Genomic DNA, 17,921 nt, shown 5'->3' on the forward strand with positions numbered 1-17,921 from the left:
AGAGCTGTTACCTTTCAAAAAATGTTTTTTGCTGAAATATAAGTACCATATTGCTCTAGTACCTGGTAGTTATAGTTGTTACAATTTTATGTATCCAAAACATTCCAGAGAGGGGACTGCTAATGAGATATTTCACAGTATTCAGATATCAAACATAAAATTCTTTTATTTAGTTAACAGGTCAATGTCCGGCATACTCACTTTGTTATTTTGAAACATTCCATGGAGAAAGATCTCTGAGAGTGCTACTTCCAGCAGTGAGTGACCAAGGGTCTTCTTTGGCCAGAACTTCAATGGCATACCCAAAAATTTAGCCTTTAGCAAGCAACACCTCCTCCTGGAACAACACAAAAATCTAGAATAAGAAAATCTCTGAGTTGTAAGGAACCTAAGAGAGCTATGAGACTAACATATAACTAATTCAGAATCCATTTCCTCAGCAACCTCTAGTGAAAGGAAAAAGCTTTGCTCATTAGAAAGTTCTTCCTTTAATCAAGCTAAATCTGCCTCTTTATAACTTCTAAATACTAAGAGGTAAAAAAGAAGGAATAGATTGATTTTTTTAACTTGGATTCAGAAAGCTATGAGGTCAAATCTTTCTTCTGACACAACTTATCTGTGCTTCATTTTCTTCATTTGTAAAATGATAACAGTATCTGTAGCAGTTAACACCCAGGATTGTTGAGAGGCTTACAGAAGATAATAATTACAGAGAGTTCTAGAAATGTCAGTTATTATTACAACTGCTCTGAATTCTGCCTTCTGAGACTAACAGAACCTTCTGATACATAAAAGCTGTTCAAATATTGAAGACAGAAATCATTTACCCACTTTGTCTCTCCCCTTATTCAGTCTAAACATTGTTTCTTTAACTGATTCTCATCCAATGATCTCAAAATCCTTCATAAACCTGACTTTCTACCTCCTTAAAATTTGACATCCATAACTGAATGAAACATTCCAGATGTGATCTAACCAGCAAAGAGGGAAACAGGACATTTCCTTTATGAAGGTTAGCCAAAAAAAAGATGGGTTCCTTCAAAAACAGATTTTTCCAAAGAATAGGAAAGGGGAGGGTTGCCCAAAAATTGCAAAATGGTTGGAGGAATTGTGGTATGTAAAGGCTACTATTATGCTGTAAGAAATGATGAAAGGAATGTTTCAGAGAATCATGGGAAAGACTTGTACAAACTGTTGAGTTAAGTGAGCAAAACCAGAACAATAATACAATAATTTCAAAGACAAATAGTTCTGAAAGATTTAGGAATTCTGATTAATGCAATTACCTACAAACAATTCTTTTTTTTTTTAGATTTTTGCAAGGCAATGGGGTTAAGTGGCTTGCCCAAGGCCACACAACTAGGTAATTATTAACTGTCTGAGGCCAGATTTGAACTCAGGTACTCCTGACTCCAGGGCTGGTGCTCTATCTACTGTGCCACCTAGCTGCCCATTCCAAAAATTCTTAAAAAAAAAATATTAAACATGATACTTTTCATCCTAAGAAGTGATAAGACTCAGGGTTCAAAATTTTATCTGTGTTCATATGTATATTGTACACAACCAATGTTGGAATTTGTTTACTTAAGTATATTTGCCAAAGAAATTTTATGGGTTTTTTTCCCCTTTTTTAACTGAGAAGAAGAGAAAGTAAAATTTTACTAATTTAAAAATAAATTTTTTGTATCCCCAAATTTATTTTACCAGAATGTTAATTTATGCCTTCCAGGGGTGGAGCCAAGGTAATGGAGTAGAAACAGATGAACATTACCAACAAGAGTTGCAAAGTCAATAAAAGGTCGGGGTAAGACATTCTTCCAGACCAAGACAACTTAGGAGGTTGGAAGGAGAAATCTGAAAAACCAATGGTGTGACCAGATGGTAGCAACAGAAGCTCAGCAGCTCCAGGAGCTCTCAAGCCAGAGACGGCACGAGGACCTGGCAACTGGTCAGAATGAGATTACAGTAGATCCTTGTGTTAGCACTGGACCCAAGTCAGATACTGTTTGGGCAAATCTAGTTCTTGTATTCACTTCTAGGTCATGGTTCAAAGATGAGGCAGAGCATTTTCAGTCATGAGGGAGCAAGGGTACATAGGAGCAGCATCACTTCCAATATCAAGGGGCCGATAGTCTTTTCTGGGTAAGAATCATAGTACAAGGAGAACAGTGACCACACTACCCTCCCCCAGTCACATCACTTTGTAAGCAGCAACTTCCAAACCCCTAGAACTAACTTTAAAAGAAGCAATGCAAAAAAGCTTGGGACAGTGCCCCTCCCTTTACCCCATGCTGAGAACAGAACCAAATTTTACATGAAGTTTAATCAAGAGATAAGGTAGAAAAATGAGTAAATAAACAAAAAAAATGACCATAATGCTGACAAAGATCAAACAAATCATAAGTCAATAAAGCCAAAAAACAGCATAGTAAAAACAGTTGAGTCTCAACAAAAAAAAATTGTTTATTAAACACAAAGTGAACAAAAAATTCCTAGAAAAGAAAAAATTATAGTAAATGAAAGGAGAGTGAAGAAAGAAAATTAAGGGGGAAAAAACAATTTAACTGCTTGGTAAAAGAGGCACAAAAAATACTGATGATATGATATCCTAAGAAACAAAACTGGACAGATGCAAAAAAAGATAATTCACCAATTTAAATAACAGTTTCAAAAAGCAGAATTAACCAAAAAGAAAGAAGCAAAAAATTCACTGAAGCAGATCCATTTTTTCATTCTTTTGACTTTGTTTCATTGTTTCTTGATATCTTATATATATATATATATATATATATATATATATATATATATATATTTGTAGGCAGTCAAAAGAATGAAAAAATAGAAGAAAATGTGAAATATCCCACTGGAAAAACTGACTTGGGAAAGAGATCAAAGCGAGATAATTTAGGAATTATTGAACTAACTGAAGGCAATGATCAAAGAAAGATTCTAGATATCTTGTTTCAAGAAATTATCAAGAAAAACTGCCCCTAACATAGTGGAACAAGGATAAAAAAGAAATTGAAAGAATCTATTGATCACATTCTGAAGTATATTCCCAAATAAAAACCCCCAAAAATAATAGAGTCAAATTTCAGAGCTTCCACATAAAAGAGAAATATTTCCAGTAGTCAGAAAGAAACAATTCAAATATTATGGGGCTATAGTTAGGCTCTTGCAAGATTTAGCACTTCCATATGCTATTCTAGAAGGTAAACAAGCTAGGATAACAACCAAGAATAACATTATCCAGCAAAACTATGTAATCCTTTCAAGAGAATATAATTGGAAGTCCTCTATTTCATTAAATATCAACTTCCAAGCATTCCTGATGAAAAGACCAGAGCTGAATAGAAAATGTGACTTTCAAATACAAAACTCAAAAAAAGCATAAAAAAGGTAAACATAAAAGAGAAATCATATGGGGACTCAATAAGGTTAAACTGTTTACATTGCTATATGGAAAAATGATGTAAGGTTCCATTAAAATTTTTATCATTTATTAGGGCAATTAGAAGGATTCTACATAGACATGGGAGTGAATTGATTAGGTTGGGATACTATAAAAAATGGACTGATGAGAAAGAAGAAAGAGAAAGAAGAATGGGGGAAATTATCTCACATACAAACGATGAGCTTTTATAGTAGAGAGGAAATGGGGAGCAATGCTTGAAAAATTGGCTCAAAGAGAAAAATATATATATTTACAATCAACTGAGTATGGAAATGTATCTTATTCAACAGGGGAAAAGGAGGTGAAGAAAATAAGAGAAGAGAGGGGGAGTTTAAAAAGGCAGTAATCAGAAACAAAAATTTTAGAGGAGAGAGTTTGATAAAGAGAAAGAAAAACAGAAGAAAATAGAATGGAGAAAAATGTATAGTTAGTAGTCCTAACCTGTGAGTGTGCCTGGGATAAACTCATCCATAAAACAGAAGTGGATAGCAAAATGTTTTAGAAAATAGATTCCAACAATAACTTACAAGAAGAAGCATACTTAAAACAGTAGACATATACACAGAGAATTGAAATAAGGGTCTGGAACAGAATCCATTATGCTTCAACTGAAGTAAAAAAGGAGTAGCCATAATGAACTCAAACAAGACAAAAGCAAAATCAGATCTAATTAAGCAGAGAAACTATATTTTGCTAAAAGGAACAATAGACAATGAAGTAATATCAATACTAAATTTAAACGCACCAAATGGCATGGCATCCTAATTCTTACAGAAAAGGTTAAGGAGGATATAGACAGTAAAACTATACTAGTGGGAATACTGAACTTTTCCCTTTAAGAGTTGGATAAATCTTTTCATAAAATAAATAAGAAATTGAGATAGATAGACTCTTGGATAAGGTCAATATGATAGACTTCTGGACAAAAATGAATTGGAACAGAAAGGAATAAAACTTTTTCTGAGATGTACATGGAACCTTCACAAAAACTGACCATGTATACATGTTAAAAAAAATCCTCATAATCAAATTCAGAAAAGCGGAAATGTTAAATGCACCCTTTTTAGACTATAAAACAATAAAAAAAATACATTCAATAAAGAACCTTGGAAACAGATTAAATATTAATTGGAAACTAAATAATCTAATATTAAAGAATGAATAGGTCAAAAAGAATTATGGAAACAATCATTTCATTAAAAAGACTGACAATAATGAGACATGCCAAAATTTGTGGGATGCTGCCAAAGTAGTATTTAAAAGAAAAATTATATCTCTAAACACCATATGTTAATAAAAGGGAGAAAGAGCAGGTCAGTGAATTTAGCAACAAACAGAAAAAGAACAAGTTAAAAATCTCCAATTAAAAACCAAAATGGAAATCCTGAAAATCAAAGAAGAGTTTAATAAAATTGAAAGCAAAAAACAATTGAATTAAAAAAATAAAACTATATTATGTTAATTTGATTTTTACAAAAAAAGAAGAAAACCAAATAGAAGTATTAAAAGAAAAGGTGAATGAACCACCAATGAAGATGAAATTAAAGTAATTATAAGGAATTATTCTTCCTAATAGGAAAACTCACAGAGTTTAAGAGAAATGGATAAATAACCAAAATGCAAATGGACTATATTAACAGAATAGGAAAAACAAATAATTAGATAAGCTTAACTTGAAAAAAGAATGAATAAGCCATCAGTGAGTTCCCTGGGGAAAAAATTCTCCAGGTCCAAATGGATCTATCTACATGTGAATTCTACCAATCACTTGATAAACAATTAATCCCAATACTATATAAACTATTTGAAGAAATAGGAAAAGATGCTTACCAAATTCTTTTCATGAAATAAATAGGTTTTGATACCTAAATCAGAAAAAGTAAAAACAAAGAAATAAAACTATAGACCAAAATGAATGTTGATGTAGAAATTTTAAATAAAATACTAGCAAGGAGATTATAACAATATATTACAAAAATCATATATTATATAACCAGGTAGGATTTATACCTGCATACAGTATATGCAGGTCTGGCTCAATATTTGGGCATAATTGATCAAACTAATACCAAAATCAACAAAAGCCATGATTATATCAATAGGTAAAGAAAAAGCTCATGATAAAATACAGTATCCATTCCTATTAAAATCACTAGAAAGCATAGTCGAATCAATGGAGTCTTCTTACATAAGTAATGTATATCTAAAGCCAAGAACAAGCATTATCTCTAATGGGAATCAACTTAAAGCCTGTCCAATAAGATTTAGGGTGAAGCAAGGATGTTCATTATCACCACTATTATTTAACTGTGTTAGAAATGCTAACTCATTAGGATAACATTGTACTCAAGAACAGCAGTATTGTACAATGATCAACTGTGAATCACTTAGCTGTTCTCAGTAATACAAAGATTTATAAAAGTAAATACAAAGATCTAAGGCAATTCCAAAGGACAAATGATGAAAAATGCTTTCTAGAGAAAGAAATGATGAAGTCTGAATGCAGATCAAAAAGCCATTTTTATTTCTTTTTTCTTTTTTTCTGGTCTGTGTTTTCTTTCACATGACTAATGTGGAAATATGTTTTGCATGACTACATATGTATAAAACCTATATCAAATTGCTTGCCTGCACAGGGAAGAGGAAAGGAGAAGAGAGGAAATTGGCAAATTTTTTTATAATGTTAAAAATTATTTTTACACATCATTAGAAAAAATGAAATATTTTAAAATGTGTTTTAAACATTTTTAAAGAAAAATATTCTAGCTATAACTACTAATGGAGTTTTGAAGTGGTCACACCACCTTGGGGAAAATAAAAAAACAAAGATTGGACCCTTTGATGCAGCAATATCAATACTAGGTCTATATCCCAAAGAACTAAAAGTGGGGAAGGGGAAATGGAAGATGATATAATGGCATACTTAAGGAGAGAGATCAGAGGAACCAATAAAAATCAATTAAAAATCAATTTTAAAAAACTAGTTGAAACAATAACCTTACCAAAGTTGTAAAATATAAAATAAACCCTCATTAAATCATCAGTATTTCTGTCAACACAAACCAGCAGGAAGAGATAGAAAGAGAAATTCCATTTAAAATAATGGCAGATGGTTATAAAATACTTGGATATCTATCTGTCAAGGCAAATCCAGGGATTAGAGGAACACCATTGTAAAACACTCTTCACACAAATAAAGACAAATCTAAACAATTGGAGAATATTAATTGTTCATAAGTAGGCTTGGGTAAAGCAATAAATATGACAATTCTACCTAAATTAATGTACTTATTCAGTGCCAAATCAATCAAACTACCACATAATTATAATTAGGAAAAAAGGAATCAATAAAAACATACGAAGGAAAGCAGCCTAGCAATACCAGATTTCACAGTACATTGCAAAGTGCTAATCATCAAAATCTGGTACTGGCTAAGAAACAGAGTGGGGGATTAGTGAAATACTACAGAGTAGTAAATAATTATAGTAATCTAGTGTTTGATAAATTTAAAGATTTAAGTTTTGGGCTAAGAACTCACACTTCAACAAACATTGTTGGAATAGTTAGAAACCTGAAAGAAACAAGCATAGACCAATATTTCATAGTTTATATCAAGATAAGGTCAAAATAGACAAATGATTTAGACTTAAAGGGTAATATAATAAGTAAATTGGAGGAGCAGAGGAAAACATCAAATCTATGGATAAGGGAAGAGTTTATGACAGAGAGAGAGAGAGAGAGAGAGAGAGAGAGAGAGAGAGAGAGAGAATCATCATGGGAAGTAAAATGGATAATTCTAATTACAGGAAATTAGAAAGAAAACAGGAACCTGGGGTGGTGAAGAGACTTTATAGTAAGTTTCTCTGATAAAGGCCTCATTTCTCAAATATAGAATGAACTGAGTCAAATTTATTAAAATGCTAGCCATTCCTCAGTTGACAAATGGTAAAACAGATATGAATGGGCAATTTCCAGAAGACATCAAAGCTATCATGGTCCCATGAGAAATTGTTCTATATCACTATTGATTAGAGAAATGCAAAGTAAAATGACTGAGGTATCATCTCATACCTATCAGATTGGTTAATATGACTGAAAAGGAAAATGATAAATGCTGGAGGGTATGTAGAAAAATTGGGATTCTTTTGAATTGTTGGTAGATTTGTGATTTGGTACAACTGTTCTAGAGAAAAATGTGAAACTATGCCCAAAAAGTTATAAAACTTGCATACTCTTTCATTCAACAATACTACTACTAAGTCTGTATCCCAAAGAGATCAAAGAAAAAGAAAAACATCTATTAGTTCAAAAATACTTGTAGAAGTTCTTTTTGTGGCAGCTAAGATTTGGAAATTGAGGGGATGGTTCAATATGGGAATCAAGTGGGGAATGTCTGAATACATACATATATATATGATTGCAATAGAATACTACTGTGTAATAAGAAATGATAAGAAGGAAAATTTCAGGAAAACCTAATATTTATATTAACTGAAGCAAAGTGAAGTGAGCAAAACCACAAGAACACTGTATACAGCAACAACAATATTGTAATGATCAAGGCAATGATCCAAGACAATTTCAAAGTATCTATGCTAAAAATGCTATTGCCCTCCAGAGGGTGATCTGATGAACTCCAAATGCAGATTGAATCATACGTTATTTTTTTTTTGTTTTGTGCATGTATGTGTGGTTTTGTTTTGTTTTGTTTTTCCTAGAACATAGCTATTACATGACTTCTCAAATCACTTGCCTTCTCAATGGGTAGAGAAGGGGCAAGAAGGATTTTACATGTAATTTTACATGTAATTGGGAAATATTTAACAAATTAAATAAAAATATATATTTATATCATATAAATGTATATATGTATGTAAGCATGTATTTCCTTCGCCCTCTCTTTTGGTCAAATTCTATAATCATGTATCTCTATTATTTTCCAAAACTTCTTTTAGATCATCAGTAAACATTTTAAAACAATTGATCATTTTATTTTTCTAAGAAAATTACTTTGTTTTTCAGGATTCAACTATAGCTCTCTTAGTTTGTCCGCTACTCTTTAACCTTCATTATTATTCATCAATAATCTTGGTATTGTTGCAAATCAATACTTAAGGTGGATGGAATACCTCCAAATCTCTTATCCAGTAACTTCCTTGATAAGTACAAGGAAAACTGAAAATGTTCCTATCAGGGGGACAGAGCCAAGACGGTGACAAGAGAGGATCCTCTCTTAGGCGCTGTCTCATAAAACTTCTAAACTAAGGACTCTAACTAAATTTTTGAGAGACAGAACCCACAGAGGAACCCAGTAAGGTAGTTCTCCTACTCAAGGTAACCTGGAAAAGAGCAGAAAGGCTCTGCTCCCCAGGGCTGGAGAGGCAGCCGCCAGAAGGGTGGCCCACCAGAGCGAGAGAACTTCAGCCTCCCAGAGGCAGTCCCAGGGTGCTGGGAGCCATGGCTCACAGCAGCAGGGGAGTTACCTGATCTACGCCCCGGGGAGCACCAAGCACAAATTGGGTCAACAGGAGGGGGAGGAACCTCTGCCAGAGCAAGCACACAGCCAGCAGTGTGGCCTAGGAAGTCCAGATCCAAGAAACAGAAGCAGGAAGAGCCTTTAAGCAGGAGCCCCCAGGGCATGAGCCCAATGAACCTAGGGCAGGGAGTGAAGAGAGAGACTGCAGAGCTCTGTCCTCTACCCCTGGAACAGGACTCTGGGGTTCTCACCACATTCAGATCCTAATTACAGTCCAGGCCCCCCCATAGAACAGCAGGGCCCCCCACCTCAGCCCTGTGGCAGAGTGGGGTGCATATGGTCATTCACAGACAAGGAGGGAGGACAGAGCCTCACACACTGAGACTCTTGTGAGAATGTCCCAAAAGCTCAGGAAGCACCCCCAAAACACGCTAAGGCTGAGAAAAGGAGCAAGCAGAGAAACAAGAGAAACACCATTGGGGTGGCTATGTGGCGTAGTGGATAGAGCACTGGCCTTGGAGACAGGAGTACCTGGGTTCAAATCCAGTCTCAGACACTTAATAATAATTACCTAGCTGTGTGGCCTTGGGCAAGCCACTTAACCCCATTTGCCTTGCAAAAAAAAAAAAAAGAGAGAGAAACACCATTGAGAAATATTTTGCCTGTGAGCCCAAGAAGGATCAAAACACTCAGTCTGAAGATGAGGAAGCACAAGCTCCTGCATCTAAAGACTCCAAAAAAAACCAGAAATTGGGCTCAGGCTATGACAGAGCTCAAAAAAGACTTTGAAAATCAAATGAGGGAGTTAGAAGAAAACCTGGGAAAAGAAATGAGAGAGATGCAGGAAAAACATGAAAATGAAGTCAGCAGCTTAGTCAAGGAGATCCAAAAAAATGCTGAAGAAAATAGCATGCTAAAAACCAGCTTAGGTCAAATGGATAAAATAGTTCAAAAAGTTATTGAGGAGAAGAATGCTTTAAAAAACAGAATTGGCCAGATGGAAAAAGAGATAAGAAAGCTCTCTGAGGAAAACAAATCCTTCAGACAAAAAATAGAACTCAGGGAGATTGCTGAATTTACAAGAAATCAGGACTCAATACTTCAAAACCAAAAGAATGAAAAATTAGAAGAAAATGTGAAACATCTCATTGAAAAAAAAACTGATATGGAAAACAGATTTAGGAAAGACAATTTTAAAATTATTGGAATACCTTAAATTCATGATCAGGAAAAGAGCCTTGACATCATTTTCAAAGAATTACTACAGGAAAATTGCCCTGATGTCCTAGAAGCAGAGGGAAAAATAGAAATGGAGAGAATCCACAGATACCCCCAAGAAAGAGATCCCAAAAAACCAACCCCCAGGAATATTATAGCCAAGTTCCAGAACTCCCAAGTCAAAGAGAAAATATAACAAGCAGCCAGAAGGACGCAGTTCAAATATTGTGGAGCTGCAAACAGGATCTCACAGGACTTAGCAGGAACTACATTAAAAGCTGGTAGGGCTTGGAATATAATATGCTGGAAGGCAAAAGAGCTTAGAATGCAACCGAGAATCAACTACCCAGCAAAACTGAATGTCCTCTTCCAGAGGGAAAAATGGACTTTCAGTCAAACAGGGGAATTTCAGATGTTCTTGTTGGAATGGCCAGAGCTGAACAGAAGGTTTGATCTTCAAATACAGGACTCAGGTGAAGCATAGAGAATGGAGGAGAAGGGGAAAATATGAGGGACTTAATGATGATGTATTCCTGTACAGAAAAATGACACTGATAATACTCATATGAACCTTCTCAATTAACAGAGCAGGTAGAAGGAGATTTTTATAGATGAAGCACAGGAGAAAGATGAATTTGAAGATAAAATATGGTGTAAAAATGGAGTCAATAGAAAAAAGGAAATGTAATGGGAGAAAGAAAAAGGAGAGGGGGAAATAGGCCAAGATATTTCATATAATAAGATTTTTCTTTATTCCAATGAGCTATTGTAATGATATGGAAGGGGAGAAGGCAAGGAGGAATGAGGGAATCTTTGCTCTCATCAGAGGTGGCTAGGAGAGGAAACAGCATATATACTCAATGGGGTATAGACATCTGGAGTAAGAAGGAGGGGGGAGGGGGAAGGGGGAGGGATGTGAATGAAGGAGGCGAGGATGGACCATGGTGGGGAGAGTGGTCATATATAACACATTTTCTTTTTTACTTCTTTCAAGGGGCTGGGATTGGATGGCCTGTCCAGGACCATAGGGCCCAGTAGATTCTGGGCCTAAGGAGTGGTATGGGGGCTCTTGGCCCCAGGGCCAGGGATCTGTTTGCTGTGCCACTCATCTACCCTACAGCAGAGTCAGAGTGAAAGAAGAGAGAAAATACAGTACATGGTAGTGGAGAAATACGAAAGGAGGGAGTTGCAATTAGCAATGGCAATGGTGGAAAAATATGGAAGTAACTTTTGTGATAGACTTATCATAAAGAATGTGATCCACGCACGACAGAGTTGATGGTGTTGGAACACAGACTGAAGCACATTGTTTATTATTTTTTTTTAGGTTTTTGCAAGGCAAACGGGGTTAAGTAGCTTGCCCAAGGCCACACAGCTAGGTAATTATTAAGTGTCTAAGACCGGATTTGAACCCAGGTACTCCTGACTCCAGGGCCTGTGCTTTATCCACTACACCACCTAGCAGGCCCACATTTATTATTATTATTATTATTATTATTATTATTATTATTATTATTATTATTATTATTATTTTGGGGGGGGTGCAGGGCAAATGGGACTGGGTGGCCTGCCTGGGGCTGCATAGCATGGTGATCGTTGGGTGTCTGAGGCCGGATTTGGACCCAGGTGCTCCTGGCTCATGCTCTGTCTACCACCCAGCTGCCCCTACTATTATTACTATTTTATTTTAAGTATTTTTTCTTTTTATGGTTTTTGCAGGGCTGTGAGGTTGGGGTGGCTTGCATGTCACACAGCTGGGTGATTGTTGGGTGTACAGGGCTGGATATGGGCTCAGGTGCTCTTGACTCCAGGGCTGGTGTTCTGTCCACTGCGCCACCTGGCCATACCTACAATTATTACTATTATTTTTTTAATTCTAATTTTTTTCTCTCCCCTTTGCTTTATCGCTCAAGGGAGTCTATATTTTTGGTTGGAGGGGGTATTTTATTTACTCTTAAACAAGAATATTTTATTAATTTATAAAAAACATTATTGGTACAAAATGAGAATCAATAAATATTAAATTAAAAAAGAAAATTTTCCTATCCCTAGCATGACAAGAATTCATTATTTTAAAAAATCAAGCATTATTAAAGTCACTCCACAATTAAACACAAGAAGTTGACTATTCTGCAAAAAGATTTTTCACTTTCAAAGTATCAAGAAATATCTAAGTAAGCTATGTTACTTCTGTTCACTTGCCAAAAGTTGACCACTTTGCCAATTGTCCAGGAGATGGTTTTTGGATATTCATTTCTTGATAGCAAATGTAGCAGCTAATTTTAAAATCTCATTCTAAACATTTTAATTAGTTTAAATAACTCAAATTTGCTTTAAATACTGCTTTTCAATAATTAATTTATCTGTGATACTCCCCATATGATCAAAATTTCTGTTGCATTTATTGTCAGTCATGATTCCTTATTTCTGTATTACTATTATGGTCAAGTTATTATAAAAGAGTTTAATTGTCTAGTATACAGTAATTCCCTTAAATTTCTTATGTTTGTCCTGGAGGAAAAAATGGAAATTTGTAATAACTTTAAATGTGAAGGAGGCTAGTGGGGTGTGGTAATTAACAGTATCAATTATATTCAGTTGCTATTATGTAAGCAAGTCATGCATCAATTGGATACACAGCTAAGTTCATGATGTTTCTTTATAAAAGTCAGCTCAGATGACTTATTCCTTTTTCTTCTATTTGATTCTGCAGAAAAGGTGAGGAATAAAATAATATTTGCAAAGCAATTAGCACAATGCTTATTAGGTGTTTAACAAATATTTATATCCTTCTCCAACTTGGAAATCAACATACATTTCAAATACTAGGAATACAATCTTTTGTTTTCTGATTATTCTCTCCAAATAGTTAAAAAATATTTCTTTCCTTCAATTGGAAGAATTATATCTGGATCAATCACCAGTCTATCAGTATTTGTCAGTTATTACAACATGTCATCAAGCCCTTGATAAGAATAAAAAAGGTCTCAAACCTAAAATAACAGAAGCATTCACTGTCTAAATCCTCTTTACCTTTTTCTTTATCTTTATGTCAAAGAATCAATCTATGAGTATTCTGGGGTAAGAGGGGAACTCCTGCTGTTAATAATTCTATTACCAAAAGGAAATTAATGAGAGTACTTGTCATGTGCAACTTCATCCTCCTTTTTGAATATCAAACTAGAACAATCTAGATCATAATGAACTGGAACTTAAAACTTTTTTCTATTTTTTTTGAATCTATGGTTTATTTATTTTATATTATTATTACAATAATCTTCTTGTGAAAGTAAATATAAACCAGCCTCCCCCACCACCAAGAATTAGAGAAACCTCACAAGAAATGAAGTGAGGGGGGCAGCTAGGTGGCTCAGTGGATAGAGCACTGGCCTTGGAGTCAGAAGTACCTGGGTTCAAAGCCGACCTCAGACACTTAACAATTACCTAGCCACGTGGCCTTGGGCAAGCCACTTAACCCCCTTGCTTTGAAAAAACTAAAAAAAAAAAGAAATGAAGTGAGAGAAAAAAATTGTACTTCAGTCTGTGTTCATATTCTATCAGCTCTGTCTCTGGGGTGAGTTGTTGCCTTTATCATAAGTCCACAAGGTAAGTTGCTTCAATATGTTTTCCCACAATCATTATTACTAGTCGTATTTTCCTCCATTCTATTCCTCCCCACTCCCATTTATTCTATTCTTTCTTTTTTTCACCATGTCCCTGCTCAAAAGTGTGTTGTATCTGATTACCCTCTCCCATGATCTTCCTTCTCTTCTATCACCTACTCCCTGCCCCCTGGTTCCCCTTAACCCAACCCTTTCCTCTCTTTTTTCTCTAGGGTAAAATAGATTTCTATACCCTATTAAGTTTGTATGTTATTTCTTCACTGAGTCATCTCTGATGTGAATGAAGGCTCATTCATTCCCTTTTGCCTTCCCCCATTCCACTCCATTGTAAAAGCTTTTTCTTGACCCTTTGATGTGAAATAGCTTAGCCCATTCTATCTCTCTTTTCCGTTCCTCACAGAACTTTCCTTTAATACACACAGTTCAATACCATTGAATCCCTCATAATTTCTCCTTCCCATACACCCTTTCTATGCTTCACCTGAGTCCTGTACTTGGAGATCAAACTTTCTTTTCAACTCTGGTCATTTCAACAGGAAAATCTGAATTCCTGTTTCATTGAAAATCCATCTTTCCCCCTAAAAAAGGATGTTCAATTTTGCTGGGTAGTTGATTCTCTTTTTGTCTTACAGAATATCATATTCCAAACCCTATGAGTCCTTAATATAGATGCTGCCAAATCCCTTGTAATCCTGACTGTAGAGTCACAGTAGTTGAATTATTTGTTTCTGGCAGCTTGTAGGATTTTCTTTTTGACTTGGAAGTTTTGGAATTTGGCTATAATTTTCCTGGGAGTTTTTCTTTTGGGATCTCTTTCAGGAGATTATTGGTAGATTCCCTAAATTTCTATTTTATCCTCTGCTTCTAGGATCTCAGGGAAATTTTGCTGTATTACTTCTTGAAAAATGAAGGCTAGGCTTTTTTTCCTGGTCATGATTTTCAGGTAGCCCAATGATTTTTAAATTATCTCTCTGGATCTGTTTTCTATTTCACATTTCCTAATTTTTCATTCTTTTGATATTGTTTTATTGTTTCTTGATTTCTCACAAAGTCATCAGCTTCCTTTAGCTCCATTCTACATTTGAAGGAGTTATTTTCTTCAGAGAGCTTTGTTTATCTCCTAACCCAGCTGGCCAATTCTGCTTTTTAAGATATTCTTCTCCTCATTTGCCTTTTGGGTTGCTTTTTCCAGTTGGCCTAAACTGGTTTTTAGCATGTTATTTTCTTCAGTAATTTTTTTGTATTTCTTTCATTAAGCTGCTTGACTCAGTTTTCATGATTTGCCTGCATCATTCACATTTTTCCTCACAATTTTTCCTCCACCTCCCTTACATTGTTTTTCAAAGTCTTTTTTTTTGAGCTCTTCTTTTGCCTGAATCCATTTACTATTTCTCATGGAGGCTCTGAATACAGAAGCTTCAACTTTGTCATCTTCTGAATGTGTATTTTGATCTTCCATGGAACCAAAGTAATTTTCTATGGTCAGATTCTTCTCTTTCTGGTGTTTGCTCATTTCCTCAGCCTATGACTGATTTATGACACTTCCAAGGCTTTGTGGGGTTGAACACCCCACAGGGATCTTAATTCCTCCAAGGTCTCATGAGAGGCTCTGACTGTTCTCTTGTCTGTGCTCTGGAGATGTAAGGAGGGTCCTTGCTCCACTATGGTAGTTTCAGGGCCCAGCCTGAAACCTGTATCTAAATGTTAGCAAGCAGCAGAGTCCTGCCCCAGGGAGAGCAGAGAGACTTCTACAGTTGCTCCCCACCTCCTTACCATCTGTGGGCTGGGAACTCTCTGGAACTGCAGGCTGTCTCCATAGGCTTCTGCTGCAGAGTCCCACCACAGGGCTGCTCTGAGGCCAGCACAGACCAGGGCTCCATGCCACAGAGTTCTCTCACTGACATCCCTGACAATCCCTGGGCCAAGAAGTCTGGAAACTGCCCTCTCTGCTATAGACCCAGGCACCCCCAGGGTCCCAGGTCCCCTTTCAGGCTGTTCCTGGAAGGCTGGAGTTGATTTGCTCCAGCCCAGCTGCACTGGGGCCAGCTGTGCTGCAGCTCTTTTCAACCCCCAGTCCTGGTAGAACAGACCTTTCCTGTGGATCTTCTAAGTTGTCTTGGACTGGAAAACTGTATCACTCAGTCTTTCTGTGGGTTCTGCCCCTTTAAGTTTTGGCTAGAATCATAATTTGACAGTTTTTGGAATTGTTGGGGGTTTTAGGGAGGTTTTTTTAAAAAAAATTTTTTAATTATTTATGGAACTTGGATTTTAAACAAAGGTACAATGAAAGATGTGGCATTTTCCTCCAAGGAAGGTGCTATTTGCACAATAATTCCAGGAATTCCTGCCCTCAAGCTGCCATCTTTCTCTACCCGCAGATTTTGAACTTAAAACTTCTTCATAAACCTTTTGGTCTAAAATATTTTTATTCTGGCTCCAACTATACTACTTTGAGTTCTCCTTATGAATTAAACCATTTTCTACCCAAAGATGTTTTCCCTTAATTTTTTTATAGAATATCATCCCTATTCATCAGACTTTCGTATATTCATGTAGTCCTTAAGAAACATGTAGAGCTAGCTTCTAAATTCAATTTTTTTCTATATAAACTTGCAGAGTTTTCTACTGCTTAGAAAGGGTCTCTCAATAGAGTTCAATGCACATTAGAAGACATTTCATAATCTTCACAAGAATGAGGTAAAGGAGAGTTATTTACTGACCCTGGAGACAAATAATAGAATGAGCTGGTGAGAGCCAGGTCAAGGATACTGACTGGGTAATAAAACTCCCACTGTCATCATGGACCTTGGATATCCAGTCTAATGCTCCAAACCAGATCACTCATTTCTTTATGACTTCATATTTAAATGTCTTTTGAAGATTTTACTATCCTGAGGAATTTTTCAGAGCAGGTAGTGTGTGGACTTCAGTTAGCCCACAATTATATTAATCCATCAGCTGTTTTAATTTTATTAATATCATATAAATATGTCATTATTTAGTAATATTGACATTAATAATATTTAATCATATGAGAAATATTGATATTTCTTAGTAATGTGGACCAATGGTGACCGTCAAACTGAAACATCCTCTTATTTCATAGATTTCTCCATAGTTTTCACTCTTAAAAATAGTCATATCATTTATCAATGGTGCCTGTTTTTAAGAGATATTACCTAAGATTCCTCTCTCTCTCTCTCTCTCTCTCTCTCTCTCTCACACACACACACACACACACACACACACACACACACACACTCACTCACTCACTCACTCGCTTCTTTTTTAAACAAACTTGGAGCTCCAATCTTTAAACATTTTCTTGGTCATCAGTTCTTATGACATTCTAAATTCTTTGACTAATAATTCTGTCTGCAAAATGAAATTTATGAGAACACTGCCATTTGTAACCCCATCCTTCTTTGTGAACATCAAGGCAGAACAATCTCTCCTTTTCAGCTGTCCACCCTTGCAATCCATAAATTACAAGCATTTGCCATCTCTCAGATACCCTACCAGCCCCTTCATAAACTTTGTCTTGTTCATGTGCTTGTATTTTTTAAAAATTATTTATGTAACTTGGGTTTTAAACAAAGGTACAATGAAAGATGTGGCATTTTCCTCCAAGGAAGGTGCTATTTGCACAATAAGAGATTCACAAATGGAATGAGAAAGTATAAAGGCTTACGAGGGATCACCAAATCAATAATGTGCTGATCACCATGCAGATCACTTAATCCTATATAAAACTCTGTTGGGAATTATTAGCAATGGTTGAATTGTGATACACAATCTCAAGTCCAAGGTTTCTGCTGTGACTTCTCATTAAATAGAAGCTTAGTGTTATAGCAGTAGGTCCCAGCTTAGTAACAAAGATATGAATTAGCTCAACAGGATGCCAAGCACTGGTCCAAAGAGATCAACAGCAGACTCTAAAGGAATTCATCCTGCATCACCAATCAAATCGACTCGTTGCCTGGCAGCAGAAGAACCAATTCCAAGACAGCTTTCCTCAGACACACACACTCTTCTAAATATCCCTTCACTTGGCCAATCAGTCCACTTTGGTGGGAAATCATAATCTATTCATTAAGCTATAACCAAGGAAATACCCTAGAGATTTAGCATGGTAAATCTGGATATAAA

At 35.7% G+C, this 17,921-nt stretch overlaps 1 protein-coding gene across 3 annotated transcripts in view; it reads right to left on the bottom strand.

Annotated features, from left to right (window-relative positions):
- The window catches only part of RNF182 (ring finger protein 182), an 82,180-nt gene that overhangs the window by 8,465 nt on the left and 55,794 nt on the right, over positions 1-17,921 (bottom strand). For all 3 annotated transcript variants that reach the window (XM_074207602.1, XM_074207604.1, XM_074207603.1), the window contains one exon: positions 202-337. The gene's annotated coding sequence lies outside the window, so the exon portion shown is untranslated. The remainder of the gene's footprint in view (positions 1-201; positions 338-17,921) is intronic.

Source organism: Macrotis lagotis, chromosome X, assembly GCF_037893015.1.
Source record: "Macrotis lagotis isolate mMagLag1 chromosome X, bilby.v1.9.chrom.fasta, whole genome shotgun sequence".
NCBI classification, from domain to species: Eukaryota; Metazoa; Chordata; class Mammalia; order Peramelemorphia; family Peramelidae; genus Macrotis; species Macrotis lagotis.